Source organism: Micromys minutus (assembly GCF_963924665.1).
Source record: "Micromys minutus genome assembly, chromosome: 2".
In the NCBI taxonomy this organism is placed as follows: domain Eukaryota; kingdom Metazoa; phylum Chordata; class Mammalia; order Rodentia; family Muridae; genus Micromys; species Micromys minutus.
The window spans coordinates 59,058,480-59,083,785 of NC_137971.1; the positions used below are offsets into that span (position 1 = coordinate 59,058,480).

A 25,306-nucleotide genomic window follows, 5' to 3' on the forward strand; every position below is an offset into this window, starting at 1 on the left:
TTAAAAATTCGTATCTAACAGCAAAAATAGCTAAACAAAATGCTGGAGGTAAATCTTAAAACTGAAAAGAGTTATAGGCACAACCAAGAGTCTAGAAAGAAGACAAGTGGAGTATAATTAATTAAATACAAAGCATGTGAAGAATACAAACAGCAGAACAACAACAGAAGAACCACAATCAATACATAGCTTTCAACACCTTTGAATGTTAACGGCCTCAACTCTCCAATCAGAAGACACAGACTAGCAAATGATTAAGAAACAAAACCGGTATCAGCTTTGAAGCTAAGCACCACACTAAAGTAAAAGGATGAGAAGAAATTCAACCCAGATGCTATCAAGATGGAAGCATGTACTCCCATGCTTCTTTTTCTTGTTTCAATATAAATATCTGACAAATATTAGTTTAGACTTTAAAACTAATCAGAAAAGACAACCAATGTCACTTCATTCTAAGCAGGATATCAACCAACTGAGAGTGAGGAATAGAACTGAGCAAACCAGCAGGATCAAGGACACCACAAAAAGACCTAGAGAGTGAAGTAACCAAACCAGGGCACCTGGGACTCAAAGAGACTAGAACACAAACCAGGGACCATACAAGTGCTGGACATAGGCCTTCTACATATTTGTAACAGATGCGCAGCTTGACCTTCATGTGCAACCCCTAACAAGTGGAGCAGTGCTGTCTTGATCTCTGTTCCCTTCCTCCTTCCTGGACTGCCTGGTCTGGCCTCCGCAGGAGAGGATGTGCCTAGTCCTGCTGTGACTAGATGTTCCAGTGTGGGATGGTACCCAAATGTGAGTTGCTTCTTCTCTGAGAAGAAAGGGGTACGTCAGAGAAAGGATTTGTAGGAATGAGACTGAGACGAGAGGAAGGAGAGAGGCTATAATCAGAATGTAAAGTGTATAAAAAAATTACTTGGTCATGGATGATGTGTTCTTGGATTCGGTTTGCAAGAATTTTATCGAGTATTTTTATATCAGTGTTCATGAGGGAAATTAGTCTAAAGTTCTCTTTCTTTGTAGGGTCTTTGTGTGGTTTAGGAATGAGCATAATTGTGGATTCATAGAATGAGTTGGGTAGTATTCCCTCTATTTTCATTTTGTGGAATAATTTGGAGAGTATTGATATTAGGTCTTCTATGAAGGTCTGATAGAATTCTGCACTAAACCCATCAGACCCTGGGCTTTTATTGTTTGGGAGGTTTTTGATGACTGCTTTTATTTCTTTTAGGGATTATGGGGCTGTTTAGATAGATTATCTAATCCTGATTTAACATTAGTACCTGGTATCTGTCTAGAAAATCATCCATTTCCTCTAGATTTTCTAGTTTTGTTGAGTATAGGCTTCTATAATAGGATCTGATGATTTCTTGAATTTCCTCAGTTTCTGCTGTTGCTGGAAAGAACACAGATGTCCCTCAACAGAGAAATGGATACAGAAATTGTGGTACATATACACAATGGAGTGCTACTCAGCTATTAAAAATGAGTTCATGAAATTTCTAGGCAAATTGATGGAACTAGAATATATCACCCTGAGTGAGGTAACCCAGTCACAAAAGAACATTCATGGTATGCACTCACTTATAAGTGGATACTAGCCACACACACACCCAAAAAAATCTCAGAATACCCAAAAAACTATCCACAGAACTTATGAAGCTCAAAAAGAAGGAAGACCAGAATGTGGATGCCTCAGTCCTTCTTAGAAGGGAGAACAAAACAGGGGAAGAAATTCAACATCAAATAGAGAAGTAGGGATTCAAGAAAAGACCTACAGAGACTGACTCACCTGGAGAACCACCCCATATACAGTCACCAAACCCAGGCATTATTGCTAATGCCAAGATGTGCTTACTGGCAGGAACCAGACATGGATATTTCCTCAGAGGCTCTCCCAGAGTCATATAGACACAGATGAGGATACTTGCAGCTAAACATCAGGCTGAACACAGGGACCCCAATGAAAGAGCTAGAGAAAGGACTAAAAGAGCTGAAGGGTTTGCACCCTCATGGGAAGAACAACACCATCAATAGCCAAGGCACTGAGGTGGAGAGAGTGACTGGGAGAGGGAGTACCATCATGGAAGCAAGTTGAGGAGGGGGAGGGGATTGAGTGGGGGGGAGTGTATAACATTTGAAATGTAAATACAGAGAATATCCAATAACATTGAAAAAAATACATTATTGGAGAAAAAAGTAAAGAAGACATTCAATAAAAAAAATATTACAATACTATACATACTATGAATTTTTCAGGCAAATGGATGCAACTCGAGAATATTGTCCTGAGTGAGGAAACCCAGTTCCAAAAGTATATGCATGGTATGTACTCACTTATAAGTGGATATTAACCATAAAATTACATTCCACAGACCCAAAAAAGCTAAACAAGAGGGAAGGCCCAAGTGAGGAAATTTGAATCTCACCTAGAAAGGGGAATAAAATAGTCATAAAAGGCAGCTTTAGAGAGAGAACTGGAATGGAGGGGGAAAAGAGATGGGGATGGGAGTTTAGGATCAGGTGTGGGGAAGGACAGGATAGATGTCTAGATAGCCATAAAAATAAATGGAAATCTACAACTGATGGGGTGAGGAGGAAGAGGGGCATCACAAGGAAATGACAGAGACCTGGGATAAGGGAGAGTCCCAAGAATCAATGGAGATGACTTTAGCTGTGACTCACTACACTGGGAATGTGGAACCTGAAGAGGCTATCTCTTGTAGCCAGGAAAGAACTTCAGTAGAGCAATAGGGACACCAACTCACCCACTAAACTTTCAACCCAAAATTTATTCTGTCTACAAGAAATGCGGGCATGGAGGATGGAGCAGAGACTGGGGAAATTGCCAGCCAATAACCAGTCCAACATTAAACACATCCCATGGGCAAGCACCAATTCCTGACACTATTAATGATATTCTGTTATGCTTGCAGACAGGAGTTTTGCATGACTGTCCTCTGAGAGGCTCTACCCAACAGCCGACTGAGATACCTACAGCCAAACGGTGGATGGAGTTTGGGGATTCTTTTGGAAGAATGGAGAAAAAATTGTAGGACCTGAAAGGGATAGGAACTCTACAGAAAGACCAACAGAATCAACTCACCTGGACCCTTGAGGTTCCCAGAGTGTGGACCACCAACCCAAGAACATACATAGACTGGACCTAGGTCTCCCCATACATATGTAGAAAATGTGAAGCTTGGTCTTTATGTGGGCCCTGAATGCATAGAGCAAGGGCTATCCAAAAGTTGTTGCCTGAACATGGGATATATTCTTCTATCTGGGCTGCCTTGTCTAGCTCCAATGGGAAAGAAAGTACCTAGCCTAACAAAGACTTGAAGTGCCAGGGTGGGAGATATCTATGAGAGCCTCACCTACTCAGAGAACAAAGGGAGAGGTGACAGGGGAAGAATTGTGAAAGGGAGTAACCAGAAAGGGGGCAGTGAGGAGGTGTAAAGTTAATACATTTTGTAAATTTAAAAAACAGTGGTAAACATACATAGACCAAAGTCTGGGGTCAGAAAAAAAAACTAATGAAATTAAAGACATGGATTAAAACAAACTGAATAACAGGTGATTTCCAATACATAAGTCATCTGAACAAAAAATAGAGAAACCTCAGAATTAACTAACATTCTATACCAAGTGAAAGTAACAGAAATTAACAAAATATTCCACCCAAACACCAAAGAAAATAAATAATACTCAACAATACACAGAAACTTCTCTAAAACAGACCACATGCTGGGATACAAATGAATGTTAACAAATAAAAAAGCCTGAAATAATTTGAGGTATCTGACCGTTGTATAATAAAACATAAATTGACAGCAAAAAAAGAAATGCTGGTAGGTGCATCAACACATGTAGATTAAACAACACATTTCTAGATGATGAATGGTCCAAAAAGAAATGAAAATATTCTTGAAACTAAGTAAAAATAAAAACATAACAACAAAACTTCTGGGATTCAGGAGTCCTAAGAGGGAAATGCATAGCCGTAAAGTACCTACAGTACAAATCAGTCAGATGCAGGGCATAGTAATGTACACTTTAATTCCAGCACTTTACATAGTGAGTTTCTGAACAGCCAGATCTATTTAGAAAGACCCTGTCTTTAAAAACCAAAGCCAAAAAGTGAAGTCAGAAAGGGTGCAAATAAACAGGGTAATGATGCAATTCAAGAATCTGTAAAATAGAGATCCCCACCCAGCTTAAAACCCACACACCTTCCAATTCCCACCTGTGCTGGGACTAGACCTCACCACCACATGCACCACACCCTATCCCAAACAGCCCATACCCCAATAGCAGTTCAACTCCTCAGGCACTCTGACACACCCAGCTTCACAGGATAATAGGATTTCAGGATCACAGGCTCCACAGGAAAGACAGGCTTCATTTAGAGATAGGGAGGCCAAATAACACCAGAGATAACCAGATGGCAAAAGGCAAACACAAGAACATAAGCAACAGAAACCAATTTGACTTGACAATATCAAAACCCACTTCTCCCACCACAGCAAGTCCTGGATACCCAAACACGACTATGCAACAAAATTCATATCTAAACTCTCATCTCATAAAGATGATAGAGGATTTTAAATAGGACATAAATAACTCCTTTAAAGAAATACAGGGAAACACAAGTAAATAAGTAAACAAGTAGAAATCCTTAGAGAAGAAATGCATAAATCCCTTAAAGAAATACAGAAGTACACAATAAAACAGGTGAAGGAATTAAACAAAACCATCCAAGATCTAAAACTGAAAAGAGAATTATTAAATAAAACTCAAATAGAGACAATCAGGGAGATGGAAAACCTAGGAAAGAGATCAGAAGTCCTAAATGCAAGCATCCACAACAGAATACAAAAGATAGAAGAGAGAATCTCATTTGCAGAAGTTAGAATAGAGAACATTGACCCAACAGTCAAGGAAAATACAAAAAGCAAATGAAAAGAGCAAACCTGAGAATAATATGTATAGAAGAGAATGAAGATTCCCAACTCAAGGGGCCAGCAAACATCTTCAACAAAATTATAGAAGAAAACTTTTCTGACCTAAAGAAAGAAATGCCCATAAACATACAAGAAGCCTACACAACACAAAACACATGGGACCAGAAAATAAATTCCTATCATCACATAATAATTAAATTAACAAATGCACAGGAAAAAAAGAATATTGAAAGCAGTAAGGGAAAAAGGACAAGTAGGAAGGCCAAAGTGTGGATGCTTCAAACCCACTTAGAAGGGGGAACAAATGAATCATGGGAGGCAGATGAAGGGAGGGAACTGGATGGGAAAAGGGATGAAGGGGATAAAGTGCAGGGCAGTACCAGGTATGGGAAGAGACAGGAGAGAAGCCTAGAAGGCCAGGAGTACAAATAGAAAGAAGTACCAGTGGGGATATGGAACTGGGAGAATCACTAGAAACTCCCAGATGCCAGGGATGTGAGAGGCTCTCAGAACACGATAGGGATGACATTAGCCAAAATACCCAACAGTGGGGAGATAAAACCTGAAGAAACCACCCCCATTAGATAGACATGGGCCCCAGTGAAAGAAAAGGGCCACCCACACATCTCAAAAATTTTAACCCAGAATTGCCCCTGTCTGAAGAAAATGCAGAAATAAACATGGAGCAGAGGCAGAAGGAAAGGCCATCCAGAGACCTTCCCACTGTGAAATCCATCCCATCTTCAGACACCAAACCCCAACACTATTGCTGATGTCAAGATACTCTTTCAGAGAGGAGCCTGGTATGGCTGTCCTCTGAGAGACTCTATCAGCACCTGACTAAGATAGATGTAGATACTCACAACCAACCAACTATTGAACTGAGTCCTGGAGACCCCAGTGGAAGAGGTAGGTGAAGGGCTGAAGGATCTGAAGGGGCTTGCAACCCCAAAGGAAGAACTACTGTTTCAATTAACTCCTCAGAGCCCCCCACGGACTAAACCACCAACCAAAGAGTATACATGGGCCTGCTAAATATGTAGCAGAAGACTGCTTCATCTGGCATCAGTGGGAGGGGAAGCATTTGGTCCTGTGAAGGCTTGATGCCCCCAGTGAGTCTGGATATTAGAGTGGTAGGGTGGGAGATTAAAATTGAAAGATTAAAATTCTGTCATTTGATGTAATATGCGTGAAGCTAATGAATTAGAGTATGTCAGTCACTGAGAAACAGAATATAAAGTTATTTACATGAGAAAGCTGAATTGTGGCTCAAACAGCAGAATAGGATTACATAGTAACTGCCAGAGCCAAGGGGGAAGATTGTACAAATGAATAAATGGTTAAAGACATCAGGGAACAGATGGACAGAAGAATGACATAAAATTCACTAAAAGAGTAGGACAACCATAATTGACCACAAACTGAAGACTTCAAAATACCTAGTGGATAAGGTGATAAGCGTTCTGAACAAAGAAGTGGTATTTGAGGTGACAGATATGCCAGTTACCATGACCTGACCAGCGCACATTAAACTGCCATGCTAGACTGTATCCCTTAAATAAAAATGTTCAATATATGTTCATTATTTTGCAGAATACACTTCTTAGAAGAAAAGCACACAAAACCTACATAGAGGGGTACAGGTCTCATATCAAGAGTTGAGGACATGATCTTAAAAGTCTGCATATGCAATGCCATCCTGATCAAAACCTGAACAGGAGCTTGGAAAGTTAGAAACTAAACTAGCATTCTCATAGATATGAGGATTCCCAAAGACCCACAACCATATGAGCAGCTAGACACTTGCTTCCTTGTTTCAAAACTTAAAGCAGCGCTACATAAACCAAAGCACTGTGCTATGGTATGAGGCTAGATGTTGAGATCAATGGAATACAGTCAAAGGGGTATAAACCATCTCACAGGCTTATACGTTTCTGGAAAGAGGCAGTGGCTACTCATGGAGGAAGAATGTCTCAAAGTGTTGGGGAAACAGGACATCCATATCGGTTTCGTGGAGTCCGTATGCCACACATCAAAAACAAATGCGAACCTGAGACCTATAATAGCCCTGGACTCGGTGATGGAGGATAACAGCCTTAACAGAAAGCAGGCAGCGGAGCACCGGCTGGGCTCAAAGTTTGCGGCGGCCCCTGCGCGCCCGATGTATGGGTGATATACTGCGGCGGCTGCAGGGTGAGAGACTGCAGGGTGAGAGACGTCCATATTTGCCGGCGCGGCAAGAGCCGGCGACAACAAAAAGTGCGCTGCTCCCAGCAGGCGCTCGGATGGGTGCGGGGACGCGGGGCCGTCCGGCCGGGTCCTCGGCCTCGCCGCCGCCCTCGCGCTCGCGGCCTGGCCCGGCTCTGCCCGGCGCGCCCGCCGCCCGCGGGGATGTCTTACAAGCCGAACTTAACCACGCACATGCCCGCCGCCGCCCTCAATGCCAGCCATCTACTAGCATGGCGACCTCCTCCCAATATCGTCAGCTGCTGAGTGACTATGGGCCTCCATCGCTAGGTTACACCCGGGGAACTGGAAATAGCCAGGTGCCTCAGAGTAAATATGCAGAGCTGTTAACCATCATTGAAGAATTGGGGAAAGAGATCAGACCCACGTACTCAGGGAGCAAGAACACCATGGAGAGGCTAAAACGGGGCATCATTCATGCCCGAAGCCTGGTTCCGGAGTGCTTGGCTGAAACAGAGCTTAATGCCAGGTCCTAGCCCCTGGTCAGTCTGAAGGCCCATCTTACTACCCCATGGAGATGAGAAGCTTTGTCCAAAATGGCAGTAATTTTTCTACCACAGTCATTAAGCTCTGAACCCACACTCAAAAGATTGGAAGACATTTGCAGTAACTGATGATGTGCATTTTAAGTAGTTAGGAATGACACAGCTCTTTTCTTTTCAAGCATTTGAAAGATGTTTGTGAAGCCACTTCACAGCAAGCTATTGTTTGTCCCCAAATACCAATGTCCCCTTTAACTTCCCTTTGGATACATTTTCCATTTGCATCACCCCAGCTGACTTCCTTTCCATGAGCTCACCTGCCTCTCAGGAGTTGAGTGCAAACCACAGCACGTTTTCTTAGTAGTTGGCCCGCCTGTGTACAGCATAGACCCTGCTTCAGGGAACTTCTCTGCTTAAGTGTTTTGCATGACTGAGTGCTTTGAAGTCAATCTTTACAATGCACAGGTTATAAATACAGAAGAAAGAACAATCTACCCAACCTACCAAGCACCCTGCAAATGTCCGTCCTGAGACTGTAGAAAAAGGCCAGGAAACATATAAAGGCAGACCAATCAGAATCACACCCGATTTCTCAACAGAGACTATGAAAGCTAGAACAGCCTGGACAGACATCATACAGACCCTAAGAGGGCACAGGTGCCAGCCAAAGCTGCTATACCCAGCAAAACTCTCAATCACCATAGATGGAGAGACTAAGATATTCCAAGCAAAACTAAATTTACACAATGTCTGACAACAAACCCAGCACTACAATGAATTATAGGGGGAAAATCCAATACAACAAGAGGAACTACATCCTAATAAAAACAAGAAAACACCTAAGCAAGAAAGCCAAAAGAAGAAAGACATACAGGGACAATTCAACCTCCAAAAGCAAAAATAGCAGGAAACAGCAACCACTATTCCTTGATATCTGTTAACATAAATGGACTCAATTCCCCAATAAAAAGACATAGGCTATCAGACTGGATACATAAACAAAACTCAGCAATTTGCTGCATACAGGAAACTCATCTCAGAGACAAAGACAGACACTATCTCAGAGTAAAAGGTTGGGAAAAAAACTTCTAAGCAAATGGCCCCAAGAAGCAAGCAGGAGTGGTCATTCTAATATCAAATAAAGTAGATTTTCAACCAAAAGTTATCAAAAAAGATAAGGAAGGACAGTTTTTACTCATTACAGGGGAATTTGTCAGGAGGAATTCTCAATCATTAACATATATGCTCCAATTACAAAAGCACCGATATTCATAAAAGAAACCCTACTAAAGCTCAAAAAATACATTGCGCCCCACACAATAATAGTGGGAAACCTCAATACCCCACTCTCACCAATAGACAGATCATGGAAACAGAAACTGAACAAGGACACTGTAAAAGTAGCAGAGGTTATGAACCAACTGGAATTAATAGATATCTACAGAACATATCATCCTAAAACAAAAGAATACACCTTCTTCTCACACCAAACAGCACCTTCTCGAAAATTGACCACATAATCGGTCACAAAATGAGCCTCAATAGATATAAGAAGATTAAAATACTCCCCTGCATCCTTTCAGATCACCATGGTCTAAGGCTGGTCTTTAATAACAACAAAGACAACAAAAATCCCACATACACATGGAAACTAAACAATGCTCTATTAAACGATAGCAGGGTGAAAGAAAAAATAAAGAAAGAAATTAAGGATTTTCTAGAATTCAATGAAAACGAAAACACAACATACCCAAACCTGTGGGATGCAATGAAAGCAGTACTGAGAGGAAAACTCATAGCTCTGAGTGCTTCCAAAAAGAAACTGGAGAGAGCATACTTCAGCAACTTGACAGCACAGCTGAAAGCTCTAAAACAAAAGGAAGCAGATACACCCAAGAGGAGTAGACGGCAAGAAATAATCAAACTTAGGGCAGAAATAGACCAAATAGAAACAAAAAGATCCATTGAAAGAATCAACAAAACCAAGAGCTGGTTCTTTGAGAAAATTAACAAGATTGATAAACACTTAGCCAGACTAACTAGAGGGCAAAGAGAGAGTATACAAATTAACAAAATCAGAAAGGAAAGTGGAGAAATAGCAACTGAAACTGAGGAAATTCAGGAAATTATCAGATCCTACTACAAAAGCCTATACTCAACAAAGCTGGAAAACCTGGAGGAAATAGATGAATTCCTAGACAGATACAAGATGCTAAAGTTAAATCAGGACCAGGTAAACCATCTAAATAATCCCATAACACCTAAAGAAATAGAGGCAGTCATCAAAAGCCTCCCAACCAAAAAAAAAAAAAAAGCCTAGGTCCAGATTGGGTTCAGTGCAGAATTTTATCAGACATTTATTGACAACATAATACCAATACTCTCCAAACTATTCCACAAAATAGAATCTGATGAAATACTACCTAACTTATTTTTTGAGGCTACAATAACCCTCGTTCCTAAACCACACAGAGACCCTACAAGGAAAGAAAACCTTAGACCAATCTCACTTATGAACATTGATGCAAAAATACTCAACAAAATCCTTGCAAACGGAACCCAAGAACACATCAAAACAATCATTCACCATGATCAAGTAGGCTTCATCCCTGGGATGAAGGGATGGTTTAACATACGGAAATCCATCAATGAAATCCACCATATAAACAAACTCAAAGAAAAAACCACATGGTAGTCTCAATAGATGCTGAGAAAGCATTTGACAAAATTCAACACTCCTTCATGTTAAAAGTCTTGGAAAGAACAGGAATCCAAGGTCCATACCTAAACATAATAAAAGCAATATACAGCAAACCAACAGCCAACATCAAACTTATCGGAAACTTGAAGCAATCCCACTAAAATCAGGGACTCGACAAGGCTGCCCACTCTCCCCCTACCTATTCAAAATAGTACTGGAAGTCCTGGCCAGAGCAATTAGACAGCAAAAGGAAATCAAAGGGATACAAATTGGAAAGGAAGAAGTAAAAACATTACTATTTTCAGATGACATGATAGTGTACTTAAGTGGCCCCACAAATTCTACCAGAGAACTCCTACAGCTGATAAATAAGTTCAGCAAAGTGGCTGGATATAAAATTAACTCAAACAAATCAGTAGCGTTCCTATATTCCAGTCCCCAGAGGGGAGTGATGTAGGGCACAGGACAATCTGGCCAGGCCTGGCACAGGGACCAAAACATAAAAAGTACCTGGTCTACAGACCAAGGATCCCTCCTTCCTCTTGCCATCCTTCAAGTTATGGGTAGACACAGTTCAGATCCTGACCACAAATGTTCTCTCTTTACTTCAAGGAAGAAATGTAGGCAGAGTAAATGAACACTGGTCTCAAAGCCCCTTGACTTCAATGTCTAGACTGGAAAGTAACACTGGGCAGAGCAGAACCATCTACAGATTTGACTGGCAGAGAGATCTCAATGGCTCTCCGCAGCAGTGTGGAACCCAGTACACCACTAGCATGCATCAACCATAATAAACAGAAGATTCTATTGACCTTGTACTGTGGAGCAGAGGTCTGATCTCCTCTCTTAATAATCAGATATCCAATATCCACACTAACATACTCATCATAGGGCATTCCTACCTGTACACACCACCTGGGTGTAGGATGGAAGGTCACACTGCTCTAAAAAGTTCACATTGATCTTGCAGAAGAAAATGTCAGCCTCTGTTCCTTGGCAAGACACAAATTTCTGTTCTTGACTTCCATGGTGAGTTTTGGACCACTGTAGAGCGGTGCCACACTCCAGCTCTCTGCACAGGACACTTGCCTCTTCCTTCTGTAGCTCACACTTCAGAATTGTGGAAGACCCACTTAACAACTCAGCAGAGCCAGCACAAGGACTGGCACCTCCGACCAGTTTGACTTGTTGAAAGTTATCACCTGATGGCACAGGAAAAAAACCAACTCCTAGAAGCTTCTGCCAAGGATACATGGTAAGAGTATGCAGAGTGACTTTGTAGTCTGAAACAATATGCACAGGATCCCTGGCAGGGTCGCCAGCCTTTAGTAACACCCTGAAATAACAGGCAAGTGGAGCCCATTCTTCCAGAATGCTCCCATGGACTGTGTGCACAGCAAAGCCAGCAACTCACAGGATCACTTGGGACAGGGCTCCTCAAAAAGTAATGTGTCAAGTCTCCTTGACACAGTGGCAGTGTGTGGGGACCTCAAGGTGTTCCCTGAGATGATCTAAGTAAAACAGTGGCATAGAGATCTAATGGCTAACATATATATATATATATATATATATATATATATATATATATATATATATATATATATATATATATATATATATATATGATAAGTTAGAAGAATAAAGAGAGTGAGAGCTAATTTTCTTTAGAACAGAGAAGGTAAACATCCCCCATGGTCTCTCACTTTGGAAACAAGGTGCTCACACCTGACCATACCCCCTTCCTTCTCTAGACACTTGTCTCAATGCCTCTACTTCCAAGGCAAAAAAAGAAAAATGGGGAGGCAGGGATTTGAGCAACCCTCATGTGACTCACCTGAGCAGATAATTGACACCACACACTGGCACTTGCAGTGACTGAGGGGGCCCCAGCCCCCGAGAGAACACTCCCAGAGGGTGGCCTCCTCACCACTGCAGTTGGTGCCAAGCAGCCAGGGTGAATTCATTTCTTCAGGCCTCAAAATATACTGTAAGGTTGAACGTGCCTGGCTACAGCCAAGATGTCTGCAGGTCACTGAAGCTTCCTGCATGCCCCAGCGGTCACCACACACAAGGCCTTGCTGCCCACTGTGCTCTATCTGCAGACGGCCATCACATTGGTCTGCACCATCTATGAGATTCAGGGAATCCTCCCCAACCAGTCCTTCTGAGATGAGACATGAGTTAGATGAAGAAGATACTGAGAATTTCATTCAAAATGCTTCTTAGTGAGAAAGCTTGTCGTTGCTGACGATCATGGTTACTTACTCCTTTTTCTCAGATTCTCTCACTATAAATATTCTGAATTGTCACAGAATCAAAACAGTTGCGTTAGAGAAATCTTAGTTAGCAGAAACATGCACAGAGGAATGAGGCATCAGACGTCAGTAGTACTATTCTGTCACTGACCTTGGTTGGCAAGATTTTGCACACCTGCATCCCTCACATACAGAATCTGTAAACAGCCAGGTACACTCACCAGAAGGGAGGGTCCAACAGGCCAACAGTAGAAGCCACAGAGACAGAGAGGATAGTGTCATACTGGATCTGCAGCATCAGCTCTGCAAACTGATAGTCTCAGTTCAGAAAAATTGTTCTGACTCTAGGCAAAAGGCGGGCTCTAATGTAAAGTGTTACTGTACTAGGGGCAGTGCCTATAAGCATCCTGGGAGCCTCCCCTACATCTGACCTGTCATCTGTAACTCAAAAGGGCTTTCACTCACTGTGCCAGAGCCCAGAAAGCATCCGTGGTGTGGAACTTCCTGCAGTTGGTACCCAGTGCAACCCCAGGTGTAAGGAAGACAAGAAGAAGCCATGAAGCAAGTCTTCAATGGTTGTGCCTCATGAAATCAGAGTAAAACATGACACTAATTACTCTTCTTTACCTTGAATTAAATATCTCGATAAGGACCAGGGTCTTTCTATGATTTGTTAGTCATTAGTAAATAAACTTAAATTTTTTTTATCATTTCAGCTTTTTATTCTTTTCTGGGAGCTTCCTGACAGTTCACCCCACCAGAAGTCCACAGAAATTCCCACAAATACAGCTAACAAAAGACAGATATTTTTAAGCTTTCCAACTGGAAGTTGGAGCCCCTCCCAATAAGGTGTTCAGAGAGGTTGTGGGGCTTCTCGGTGGGAAAGAATGAGAAGTATGGCCAGGGAGACAAGTCAGAGAGGTGAGTCGGCTATCCAGCCCCAGGAAGAGGAGGGGACCCAGCCATGGTGAAGACAGATAGTGAAGGCACATCCACTTCTAACTGGGAATTCTCAGTGAAACCTGATGGTTTAGGCTGAGCTGCCATATCATGGTCACCAGCTCCCATGCTATATGGCCATTGTCCTAATATCACATTAAACAGTGACTAACAGTTTGTAAAAATTGGGACCAAGATACTTGGAAGAGCCAGACAGTCTATTCACACAAAACACAAAATTTTCTGTTTGCTACTGTGACACTATGAGGGTCACTGTTACAGCTGAACACCAGTGGAGTACAAAGATTGTCAGAACTTCTTGTGGGCCCATGCTTCTAAGACAAGAGATACTAACACAAATGTGCAACCAGACCCACAAAGCACAGGGAGAGGACACCAGGAAACATACTTCCCAGAGAGGATATGATTGTGTTGGGGGAAAAGGTAGATATATTTTTCATAAAGTTTTCATTCAATAAGAAGATCACATACACTGGTGATCAGTAGGAAGTTTATGGAGACATAAAGACACAATATTACCATGGGTGAATCTCATGAGAATTTGGTCCAAAACTACTCTGAACATGGAGAATGTGATCTTGAGTAAATATGATCACAATTGATCTGAAGATGTTTGATCAATTGGTTACCATTAATTTTCCAGTGTGTGCTAGGCAAAAGACAAGGTAGGCATAAATGACAAAGTGTCAAGTGCATCAACAGGCCACTTAGCTGAGAAAAGCCATGCCTGAGGAAAACAAGATCAATACTATGCCTCATTAGGAGTCAGCTAAGGCTCACGAAGGGACCATGCAAAGAGATGTGTGGAAAACCTTGCTCATAAATGAGTGAAACCGTTCCAGGTCAGGAATAGAACAAGGGCTATGGTGGAATCAAGAGTTTCTGAAATGGACTAACAATAAAAGCCTTTAAAAATAAGAAACTAAAAGAATTGTGAACATAATTCCAACTCTAACACAAACATAACTTTACCTCTAACAACAAAAATAACAGGAAGTAACAATCTCTCTTCCTTAATATCTCCTAACCTCATTGAACTCAATTTTACAATCAAAAGTCATAGGTTAACAGAGTGGATACTTAAGACCCAGAATTTTGCTGAATACAGGAAACGAACTTCTGTGACAAAAACAGACACTACCTAGAAGTAAAAGGCTGGAAAAAATGTTTTCAAGCAAATGGTCCCAAGAAACAAGCTGGAGAAGCCATTCTAATATACAACAAAATAGACTTTCAAACAAAAGTTACCAAAAAAGATAATGAAATATACTTTAAACTCATCAAAGGAAAAATCTACCAAGATGAACTCTCAATTCTGAACATCTATGTTTCAAATGCAAGGGCACCCACATTCATTAAAAAAAAAAAAAAAAAAAAAAAAAAACTTTACTGAACCTTAAAGCACACGTGCATCTCACACAACAGTAGTGGAATAATTCAACACCCCACACTCATTAATGGACAAATCATGTAAACAGAAACTGAACAGAGACACAGTGAGACTCAAAGAAGTTATGAAGAAAATGGGTTTAACAGATGTCTATAGAATTTTTCATTCTAAAACATGTGTGTGTGGGTGTGTGTGGGTGTGTGTGTGTGGGTGTGTGTTTGTGTGTATAAAACTTCTTCCAAGCACCTCATGGTACCTTCTCCAAAACTGACCATACAATTGGTCACAAAACAGGCCTCAACAGATACAAGAAGACTGAAATAACCCCATGCATCCTATCAGATCACCCTGGGCTAAGGCTTGTCTTCAATAACAACAAAAACAAAAGAAATCCCACATACACATGGAAGCTAAACAATGCTCTACTCAATGAAAACTGCATCAGGGAAGAAATATAGGAAGAAATTAAGGACTTTTTAGAATTTAATGAAAATGAAGGCACAACATACCCAAACTTATGGGACACAATGAAAGCAGTGCTAAGAGGAAAACTCATAACTCGGAGTGCCTCCAAAAAGAAACTGGAGGAGCATACAATAGCAGCTTGACAGCACAGCTGAAAGATTTAGAACAAAGAGAATCAAATACAACAAAAAGAAACAAATACACCCAAAAGGGGTAAAAGGCAGGAAATTATCAAACTCAGGTCTGAAATCAATAAGTAGAAACAAAAAGAACTATACAAAGAATCAACAAAATCAGGAGTTGGTTCTTTAAGAAAATCTACATGATACATAAACCTTTATGCAGACTAACCAGAGAGCACAGAGACAGTATCCAAATTAACAAAATCAGAAATGAAAAGGAAGACATAACAAAAGAAACTGAGGAAATTCAAATAAATCATCAGATTCTACAACAAAAGCCTATACTCCATGAAACTAGAAAATCTAAATGAAATGAAAAATTTTCTAGACAGATGCCAGGTACCAAGGTAAAATCAAGATCATATTAATTATCTAAATTATCCCATAGCCCCTATAGAAATAGAAGCATTCATTAAAAGTCTCTCAACAACAAAAAAAAAATCAATGAAATAAAATTGAAGACCCAGAAATGAACCCACACACCTATGGTCACTTGATCTTTGAAAAAGGAGCTAAAACCACCCAGTGGAAAAAAGACAGCATTTTCAGCAAATGGTGCTGGTTCAACTGGAGGTCAGCATGCAGAAGAATGCAAATCAATCTATTCTTATCTCTTTGTACAAAGCTCAAGTCCAAGTAGAGCAAGGATCTCCACGTAAAATCAGGTACACTGAAACTAATAGAAGAGAAAGTGGGGAAGACCCTCGAACACATGGGCACAGGGGGAAATTTCCTGAACAGAACCCCAATGGCTTATGCTCTAAGATCAAGAATAGACAAATGGGACATCATAAAATTGCAAAGCTTCTATAGCAAAAGACATTGTCAATAGGACAAAATGGCAACCAACAGATTAAAAGATCTTTACTAATCCTACATCTGATAGAGGGCTAGTATTTAATATATACAAAGAACTCAAGAAGTTAAACTCCAGAGAACCAAATAATCGTATTTAAAAAATGGGGTACAGAGCTAAACAAAGAATTTCCAGCTGAAGATCATTAAATGGCTGAGAAACACCTAAAGAAATGTTCAACATCTTTAGTCATCAGGGAAATGCAAATCAAAACAACCCTGAGATTTTACCTCACACCAGTCAGAAAGGCTAAGAAAAAAACTTAGGTGACAGTAGATGCTAGCGAGGATGTAGAGAGAGAGGAATACTCCATTGCTAGTGGGTTGCAATCTGGTACAACCACTCTGGGAATCAGTCTGGCTGTTCCTCAGAAAATTGGACATAGTACTACTATATCACTCCTAGGCATATACCCCAAAGATGCTCCAACATATAACAAAGAAACATGCTCCACTATATTTATAGCAGCCATATTTATAATAACCAGAAGCCGGAAAGAACCCAAACATCCTCAATGAAGGAATGAATACTGAAAATGTGGTATATTTACACAATAAAGTACTACTCAGCTTTTCAAAACAATGACTTCATGAAATTCTTAGGCAAATGGATGGAACTAGAAAATATCATCCTGAGTGGGGTAACCCAATCACACATGGTATGCACTCACTGAGAAGTGGATATTAGTCCAAAAGATCAGAATACCCAAGTTACAATTCACAAACCACATGAAGCTCAAGAAAAAGAAATAGCAAAGTCTGGGTGCTTCAGTTCATCTTAGAAGGAAGAACAAAATACTCAAGGGAGAAAATACGGATACAAAGTGTGGAGCAGAGAATGAAGGAAAGGCCATACTGAGGCTGCCCCACCTGGGGACCCATCTCATATACAGACACCAAACCCAGACACTATTGCAGATGCAAAGAAGTGCCTGCTGACAGGAACCTGATATAGCTGTCTCCTGAGAAGCTGTGCCAGAGCCTGACCAATACAGTGGTGAATGTTTGCAGTCAACCATTGGACTAAGCATGGGGTCCTCAATAGATGAGTTAGAGAAAGAACTGAGTGAGCTAAAGGGGTTTGCATCCCCATCAAAAGAACAACAATATCAGTCAACCAGACCCCTCCAGAGTCCCAGGGACTAAGCCACCAACCAAAGAGTACACATGGAGGAACCCATGGTTCTAGTCACATATTTATCAGAGGATGGCCTTGTCATACATATATCAATGGGAGGAGAGGCCCTTGGTCCTGTAAAGGCTCGATACCCCAGTTAGGGGAATGCCAGGGCAGGAAGGCAGGAGTGGGTGAGTGGGTGTGGGAGCACACTTATAGAAGCAGGAGGAGGGAAGATGGGATGGGAGTTTCTGAAGGAAAAACAGGGAAAGAGGATAACATTTTAAATGTAAATAAATAAAATATCCAAAAAAAACTTTAAAAACACAAAATTAAGCTGTTGAAAAATAAAAAATCCTGACAGAGCAGCAGAGAAGTTCCTATTCATGTATTGTAGATTCACAGTTAGACTAACAGCCAATGTCTCATCAAAATGAGGAAGAAAAAAACCAGAAGTAGGACAGTCCAAAGAACTGGAAAAGTCAAACAACCATTTTCTTTTTTTATGTCTATCAATATTTTTATTCCAAGTAAAGGGTCCTGAGGATCATCCTGAAGTTATTTAAAGAAAAAGGAACACTAGCATATATGTACATAAGAAAGAATGGGTGCTATTATTCCTGTGATTTTTAAAATACAACTCTTTTTTCTCCTATATGATATAAAAGATTAATGAATAAACCCTAATTTAAATATACAAAATATGAAGTTATGATTTATGGAAATTGCTTAAAATGGGAAACAAATAATACAGTAACAGGATATGATATGTATATAAATAAAACATATATATCATAAAATTATGAAAGTCAAGTTTATGTTAACTCAGAGTGTATCATTATAAGTTAAAAGCATAAACTGTAGTAGCAAAGTAACTCTAGAAAAACGATTTTGAGATTTATTGAATCTTTACTTGATTGTTTATTAGTAAGATCCAAGCTAGTTAACCAACCATCTATCATCTGATAAATAGATTTCAAAAATGTATACACACACTACTCTGCCATGAGATCATGGAACTCTGTCATTTTCAACAGCATGTCAGGGACCGGTGGTCATTGTGCTAAGTGAAGAAAATATGCAGAGGACGACAAACACTGGTGATATAATTCACACACAGAGTACGAGAAAATATCTCACAGAGCTTTATGCTAGCATTGTGTGTTCCAAAGGCTGGAAAGGGCGGGAGAGAAGAATAGATGTAGAAAAGTTGATCAGTGGGCACTAAGTTATATTTAACGGGAAAAAAATAATGCTATTCTACTGGACAATAAGGAGACCATATATAATGTATCATATATTTCCAAAGAAGCCATAGGAACAATATTTTGATTAATTCACCAAAAGAAAATGATGTTTCTGATTATATATATATATATATATATATATATATGTATGATTACCAAATTTGAACATAGCAACACATATATATGTATTTTCAAAACTACATTGTATACCAAAAAATACATATAATGTTGATCATCAATGAAATAACTTTTAAATACTAAAATATTTTAAATGGCTTATGATAAAAACCAAATTTCTAAAACTATGTAGCATGCAAAAAATCAATAAATGCACAACTCAATTGTGGAAGAAATAAAAAGGGTTTAAAACTTAACACACAGAAATAGACAGCAAAATGTCAGACATATCAATGCCTAGTGAACAGCTAATTTGGATGAAAATGAATTAAATTTATAATCAGAGGAAAAGAATCCTGGAATGTTACAAAAATACCATATATTACTTACAGCAGATTCGCTTTATCTTCACATACAAACAGGTTGACAGTGAACGGACAGAGTTCACAGTGAGTAGTGAGTGACACCAGACCAGAAAGACTGTAAGGAAAACACTGTGGCATGAGACCAAAAGAACCATTAGAACTGATCGAGGTGTCAGTTCACCCATAATGAATGACATCATTAGGCACATGAACAGCAGAACTTTGGGAAACAGACAGGATTTGTTAGGAAAAATAAGAGGTACGTGCAGTTCTGCGACAGTGGGTTCAGACTTAGAAAGCTACTAGAACGGTGGACAGAACAGCTGCAGGCAACATGATCAGGAGGCAGAGTATGGCGGCAACAATTTTAGATTGACATACAGGAAACTTGCCAGCATGGATCACATGCTAGACTACATAACGTACGTGAATAAAGTCTGGTTTCAATAGATACTACCTATGTTAAACATAATGAAAAAGGGAATTGATAGTACAAAGATACATGAGACAAAGTATATACAAGGCAAATATTGGGCAGAGCTGGGGGAATCTTGTGGAAGAGAGAAGGATTGGGGGCCCCGGATGGGGTAGGAACTCCACAGAAAGACCAACAGAGTCAATTAACCTGAACGTTTGGGGAGAAAAAAACATACACAGGCTGGACCTGGGGCTTCCACACACGTGTAGCAGACGTGCAGCTCAGTCTCCATGTGGGTCCCACAACAACTGAAGCACGGGCTGTCTCTAAAGCTGTTGCCTGTCTGTGGATCCCATTCTCCTAACTGGGCTGCCTTATCTGGCATCAGTGAGAGGAGATGAGCCTAGCCCTGCAGAGAGTTGTCTCCACATTCTCAGAGGAAAGGGGGACTAGGGGACGGACTGTATGACTGGAAATTGAGAGGAGAGGCAACAATCAGGTGATTAAATAAACAAAAAAAATTTAAAAAATGTTTTCAAACTAATGGCTAAACTTTATACTAGTAAGGCAGAGGGAGAGACCTAGATGGGAGAGGAGAGAGGAGGGAATGGGGGTGGGATCAGGTATAGGGAAAGACAGGAGAGAAGCCCAGAGGGCCAGGAGAATGAATGAAAATGCACAGCTGTGGGGGCCAGGGTGGGGGAACCTCCAGAATGTCCCAGAGACACAGGGTGTGAGAGGCTCCCAGGACTCAATGGGGATGACCTTAGCCAAAATACCCAACAGTGGAGAGATGGAGCCTGAAGAGACACCTCCATCAGATAGACTAGGTCCCCAGTGGAAATAAGGGACCACCCACCCATCTTCAAATTTTTTGACCCAGAATTGTTCCTGTCTAAAAGAAATGCAGGGACAAAAATGGAGCAAAGACTGAAAGAAAGGCAGTCCAGTGACCAGTGCAACTTAGGATCCATCCCATGTGAAGGTACCAAACCCTGACACTATTACTGATGCCATGTTATGCTTGCAGACAGGGGGTTAGCATGGCTGTCCTCTGAGAGGCTCTAGCAGCAGCTGAGACAGATAAAGATGCTCACAGACAACCACTGAACTGAGCTCAGGGAGCCTGTGGAAGAATTAGGGGAAGAATTGAAGGAACTGAAGGGGACGTCAACACCATAGGAATTCCAACAGTATCCCTCAGAGCTCAGAGACTAAGCCACAAGCCAAAGAGCATATGTGGGCTGACCTGTGGCCCCGGCACATATGTAGGAAAGGATTCATTGTCTGCCCTCAGTGAGAGAGGACGCACTTAGACCTGTGGAGCCTTGATGCCCCAGGGAACGGAGATGCTGGGGGTGTGAGGTAGGGAGGTATGAAAGGGTGGGGGAGCACCCTCTCAGAGGCAAAGGGGGTTTGGGGCAAATAACTCTGGGAGAGGGGACCAGGAAGGGAGGCAACATTTGGAACATAAATAAATAAAATCATTTAATAAATAAACACCATTACTAAATGCAAAAAAAAAAAAAAAAAACTAGAGTAAAGAAAAAACTAAACCCAAAGCTACTAGTAACAAAAAAGAATTGTGGATGAAGCATCAGTTTGGCTACTCCCCAGGACGGCAGCAGACCTACCCCCAGGGTTCTCCAAGGACATCTACGCCTTTTGCATCAGGGCATGATAGAGAAAAAAGAATGCCTAGTGAGTTGAAAAGTTATTGAAGCCTTCAATGCTTGGAGACCCTTGAGCTGGCCTAGAACCATCTATAGTGGATATAAGCCAACAGTACAGCAATACGCAAACATTCACAGGCAAAAAGGAAGATGCTTTTAACATTTCTGAAATTCAACTGGAAGCCTCGTGTGTCAGGAACAGCTTGGACAGAACTTTCACTTGTGTAAATGAGTTGAATCCAAAGATGATGACTTTGAGTAATGATTAGCAGAGCCTTGGTATATCTCTAACTTTATCAAGCATTGATATTAGAGAAAATGATAGGACAATTTACAATATTTAGCTATCTGGGAGTGTGTACCATGGAACACAGTTTTCACATTTAACGTTTCCAAGATAACAGGCATTTGTTCTTTTGATGTTTTAAAATAAAGCATTTTTGTCTTCCTAAAACAAAGAATTGTGGATGAAATAAATAATATAGAGACCAAAATAATCACAGAACTGATGAAAACAATAGTTTTTTTTTAATATCAAAAGCATTTACACTGATACTTTAGTTAGACTAATATAAAATACAGCTAAAAGCCCTCACTATTAAAATTAAAAGTGGATAATACACACACAGACACACACACACACACACACACACACACACACACATCTACATACACACATATAATCTATTTATATATTATGGTGTGACAATTTCTCCCTTGAGAGCCATAGACTATCTACCAAGCAACTTCCCAAACAATATAAGCTATTGCTGTTGGCCTTGGCTGACTCCCAGAAATTGAAAATAAGACCCTCTTGCTAAAAGCATTACATACTTCAGACACAGAGGAACTGAGCTGGATTTGACCCAGAATCCCCTTCCTGGAGAACTGGCTCCAATAGTATCAGAAGGTGCTCTTTAAGCTGCCAAGAGACAAAAGCAAACAGTAGTCTTACCAAGCTGTAAAGCCTGTGAACTACAAACTGAACAGCCCTGGAAGACAGCCAAATGGTGAAACTAAGGCACTTGGTGTCTGGATAACCAACAGATGTCTAATTAAACTTTAAGGCCACTAAATAGCAGAGAATGGTATTGTTAAAAATAATAATAATAATTATGTGAAGCTATTTTAAAGAGCATTTTACTAAGAAAGGAGATTAAGTAAATGAAAACCACAATTCAAACACACACACAGAGAGAGAGAGAGAGAGAGAGAGAGAGAGAGAGAGAGAGAGAGAGAGAGAGAGAGAGAAATGATAAAAACTCACCCAATAGGGAATTAAAGTGTGAAAAGACTTGTCATTGGTGGAGAGATTGACTCTAAACTCTCCCAACAAAGACAAGCAAAAGCAGGATGATTTCGTGGTTGAATTCTGCTGAGCACTTAGGGGAAAATTAATGTCAACAATTTACAAACTTTAAAAGAAAATGCATGAGAAATAGCTCTCTAGCTCTGTCTATGCATCAGCATCACCCTGCTAGAAAAGCCAGACAAAGACATCACGATGATAAGAAATTACAGATTAGCATTCTAAAAGTACTAATGCAATAGTCTCAACAACATTGGAGAAGTTGTTTCATATGTATAAAAGCCTTCGAAAAGAAAGTAACAGAGGTAACACACTACCTTATGAGGTTGCAGGATATGCAGAAACCCAAACATGTGAATTATTTGGATAACAATTGTATGCTACCACTAAGCAGTTGAAAATGAAACTGAAAACTCTATTAGGTATTTAAAATCTAGCAATACATTGAAACCAAATATGGAGAAGATACAAAAAGAATTGAACTTTGCTTTATAAAATTAAATAAATCTAGAGCCCAGACAGAAAATTTAGCTTAAGAAGCCCTGCCCAAGAGACTAACTCAAGAAAGAAAGAAAGAAAGAAAGAAAGAAAGAAAGAAAGAAAGAAAGAAAGAAAGAAAGAAGGAAGGAAGGAAGGAAGGAAGGAAGGAAGGAAGGAAGGAAGGAAGGAAGAAGCAAACCATGGGACACCTGTGACACCATGAGACACAACAGACTTTCTAGGTGTCTTGGCCCACAGGTTCCTGGGAAGGAAGCCTGTGATAAGAGGCGCTGGAGGCCCCATTTTTAGAATCCTTTCTCACAGAGCCTGAAAAGCAAACATCCATGTACACCCAGCCAATCTTCAGCACTGTGTGACTGTTCATCATTTCCCTTCTTGCTGTGACCAAGTCTCTGAGGAAGGTAAAGGGAGAAAGGATTTATTTGGGTATAAGTTCAAGGAGATACAGTCGACCATAGAGGAGACGGCATGGTGGCAGGAAGGTAAGGCAGGTAATCTCTTGGCATTCTAAAATAGAAGGAAGCAGATAAAAGACAGGATGTGGGCCTGGGCTCTAAAACCTCAAGATCCCCCTTCCCCTAGTAGTCCCTTATCCACACAAGCTCATCTTCTACACAATCTACAGCAGTGTTGCTAGTTGAGTACTAAGTATTCAAACACGAGCTTCTGGGGGTGCCTCACCTTGAGACTGCAGCAACGAGCAGGTGCAGTCCTCAGTATCTAACAGATGCCCCATTTAGAAACAATCAGTGAAGCCTAAAACCTAAACCATCAAACTTGACAGCAATCTCCATCCACAACTGGATGTATTATGCCACAACCAACTACCTCATAGAAATGTCCATTTTCTCAAAAGCTTCAGAAAGTCTGAAAATTGAAGAGTCTCGGGCAGATGTACCACCCCAAGAACCAAATCCACCCGAGGGAGTCACACCGTAGTTGTAATTCCCAAACACTGCCGTTTTACACCCATCGACACTGGACATCAACAATGAGTTAAAGTACCCACCCACAGCCAGTATACCTTAACCTTAACTGAAACAGGAAACTCTGCCAGGACAACATCTTGCTTACTCTGAAAACACCCAATAAAGACGGTAAAGATGCAGATGCAGAAATACTATCACAAGCGCACAAAACGCTAACCAACATGATGTCACCAAGGAAACACTACTATCCTAATGTGAAAACCTGTAAACTCCCTGACAAAGAATTCAGGGGAACAGTTTTAAAGAAAATTAACAAAAATGGGCAGTCATCACTGAATTTATACTGAATAAAGTAGGCTTTAAACCAAAATCATGAAAATAAAACAAAAATTATGAATAAAATGTCCAACAACAAGTTCTAAGGATTGCAAATGTGTGTACATCCAATACAAGATGACCTGACTCTAAAAAGGGGCCATTACAAAATCTAATGGCAGGAACTGAGTAAAGTACAATTGTAACATGAATGTCAGTATTCTACTTTTATGAGAAAACAGATAATTCGGATATCACAGGAAGCATATATATATGTATATGTATATGTATATGTATATGTATATGTATATGTATATGTATATGTATATGTATATGTATATGTATATGTATATGTATATGTATATGTATATGTATATGTATATGTATATGTATATGTATATGTATATGTATATGTATATGTATATGTATATGTATATGTATATGTATATGTATATGTATATGTATATGTATATGTATATGTATATATAAGATAGATCAATGGTACTATTGTGCATTTATTGACAAATTTATCCAACAACATCACAAAGCATTTCTTCTTGTCATACACAAGATGTAGTCCAGGGTAGACTGCAGGAAAGATGACTGGGGTTGAGACCACAAATCCTAACGGTGAAAATATTTACTAATCTCTTCAGTGGACTCTGTGGATTAAAACTAGAAACCAACAGCGTAACACACTGTACAAATCCTAAAAATACATGAAGTAAGCCACCTGTGGTGGGCTAGGATATAGCTCAGGGTTAGGGTATGTTTTTAGCTTAAGGCCCTGAATTTTAACCTCTCTTCA

The 25,306-nt window shown here is 40.2% G+C and overlaps 1 protein-coding gene and 1 pseudogene across 2 annotated transcripts in view; one reads left to right on the forward strand and one right to left on the reverse strand.

Moving 5' to 3' along the window:
* SCART1 (scavenger receptor family member expressed on T cells 1) overlaps window positions 1-25,306 on the reverse strand; it is a gene marked incomplete at both ends in the record, with an annotated part of 64,036 nt that overhangs the window by 11,101 nt on the left and 27,629 nt on the right. The window lies entirely within an intron of this gene.
* On the forward strand, window positions 7,362-7,693 carry LOC308415923 (cyclin-dependent kinase 2-associated protein 1-like; annotated as a pseudogene). The gene has a single exon. The product of its transcript is annotated as a cyclin-dependent kinase 2-associated protein 1-like (transcript).